Here is a 2,322-nt window from a genome sequence, read left to right as displayed (position 1 = left end):
GAACCTAACACATAAGTGCCAAAAAGGAGGAATAAGTACATATAAATAGTAAATTCTAAGCAACATCTTTGATAAACAGGTTTTTTAAATCCCTAGCATCTCAGCCTACACAAGGGAGGTGTGAGATGTTTGAACTAGGGGAAGTTAGAAGTATTTTAATTTTGAGACTTTTTGAATTTAACTTCTAAAATTGTTTTGAAGCTTAAATTGTCATGCAAGCATTCTTAATATGGTTTTGAAGTTTTAAAATAGAATGCTTAATTAGAATTTTACTTAGTATTTGCTAATATTTTTATTTTTGCCACAAATAGTGAGGTCCATTTTCAGATTTACAAACATTGATTTAAGCATCAGTGGCAAGTATTTTTAAGGACTGATGACATTTCAAATCAGACCAAAATTAGCAAAATATATTAATCCTATAGATAAGTAAGTATGCTGGGAGTCAATCAAGTCCTATTGGAGAATATGTTCATGGATTTCTCCTGTTTTCTCTTGCAGCAATGAAGCTGTCTGCATAAGGAGAGGTCTGCAAAAGAAAGGACACTGAAGTCTTCATCAGGACCCACCAGATTCAAAAGACTGAAAGACTTTGGGGAAATAGGGTAATGTTTTGTTTGTTAAGATTTTGCCAAAGGTAGACTGCCTACCTTTCTGATCCAAATGTCAATGAGCTGGGCATTTGGGCAATGCTCCCAAATTCCAGTTGTCTATACTTATGTCCCATGCTTTTTCATCCTTAGTAACAGGGTCAAACTCTCTTAAGCAACACCCTTTTGTCCTTTTGTTTGGTCAGCAGAGTTAAGCCTTGACCAATAGGGGTGTGTGTCAACATGGAATCTAAGAGAACCCCAAGTTTGACCTTTTCACATGAGAATTTCTCCTCGAGGAAGATCTGAGTCTCAGAGTTTCAGACTAACAATAAACCTTAAAGTACTTTAGGTGGAGTTAGCAGACTCAATCAGATATTAAGTACTTGTTTTGTCCTGATAGCTTCTCCCATTGTGTCAAAGTCCTTTCTCAGGTAGCCCAGCCCTTGGCTGGGTCTTTCCCTTTTGTGTCCAGTGTAAAGCATCAGCCTCTCTCTGATAATCTTGTTTTGGACTTCTCATTTCTTTGCAGCCATTTTAAAGCCACTCAACCATACTTCCTGGTTCCCAGTTCTCCAAGAGGTCTATAAGTTGCCCAATTTTCATGGTTCCTCTGAGCTGTCATCTAGTATGGTGTCATTCCCAGGGATACAGTACCCAGAGTAGCCAGAGCCTTGGGCTCTGTGTGGTTTTGAACATGTGACTCTGTGTGGAAGCCTAAATATTTGTACTTTATTCCACTCCTGATTAAAGACTTGGTTTTTCTGACTATTTAATAGTTCTGTGTTTTTTCCAGTTTAACAGGTATGTTATAGTTTTCATTCAAATATGTAGGCATTGAATCTTATTTGCTATAAGGTATATGAATCTCCTTTCCTCACTACAAGAAAGAGAACTTTTAGGAAGGAGAAGAGGGCCCAAGACCCTGATTGCTCTCAGAAAAATAAATGAACTGTAAAATCTTTTCTGTCAAGATCTATTGTAAAGCAACAAGAGTCTGTGAAAAAAATATAAATTATATAGAACTAGTATTTACTGTATCTGTATTTGCTGTCAAGATCTTATAGGAATAGTTTTTTTAAAAAGAAAGAAAAGAAAAAGACCTCTAAATATCTTTGTATTAGAATTCTCTAACCCTTAATTGAAAACCTCATCCCTCAGAAGAAGGACACAGAGTAAAAAGGGATTCTTGGGACAACTTCCTGTGGTGGATTCACAAGGTCGCAGCACTATTAATTCCCCATGGTAGGCTATCTAGGCCATGAGACTTTTCTGACTAATCTCATTTGTAACACTGTAACTTCTCTAGTTGCTTCTAGGGTAAAAGCCTTCCTGGGAACCACCAAGATACCACTGTAACCCCTACAACCTCTTCAATATGAACTTCTGGATTATGCAGATTGCCAATTCTCCACCCCTCCTCTCTCTCTGTCTCCACCCCCTTAATACAATCAAGGATTGCTCTATATCCCTTAAGAGCTTTGTAGAAGCTACAGAAGATAGACCATAACCCATTCTCCCTAGAAAATTTGAAGAGGGGGAGATGGCATGGAACCCTGGGTTTCCGTCTGGACACCTCAAACTCCAGAAGTGTCCCAGTTCAAAAAAACCATAGAAAATTCCTTTCTAACCCCCGAGAAAAATATCACCCTTGGACTTTACCCTAGATCTTCAATTAACATGGATATGGACCTCCCAGTTCCATCCTGATAAGCATTGGGTGGTACTGGGT

General features: G+C 38.2%; 1 long non-coding RNA gene across 1 annotated transcript; it reads left to right on the top strand.

Annotated features, from left to right (window-relative positions):
* Positions 1-504: 504 nt before the first annotated feature.
* On the top strand, positions 505-1,366 carry LOC123249625. Its single transcript, XR_006506393.1, has 2 exons — positions 505-605; positions 1,123-1,366. It is a non-coding gene; the product is annotated as an uncharacterized LOC123249625 (long non-coding RNA).
* Positions 1,367-2,322: the final 956 nt, after the last annotated feature.

The sequence above is a fragment of the Gracilinanus agilis genome, chromosome 5, assembly GCF_016433145.1.
Source record: "Gracilinanus agilis isolate LMUSP501 chromosome 5, AgileGrace, whole genome shotgun sequence".
Taxonomy (NCBI): domain Eukaryota; kingdom Metazoa; phylum Chordata; class Mammalia; order Didelphimorphia; family Didelphidae; genus Gracilinanus; species Gracilinanus agilis.
The sequence above is the reverse complement of the archived record's forward strand: the minus strand, read 5'-3'. Positions and strand labels throughout refer to the sequence as shown.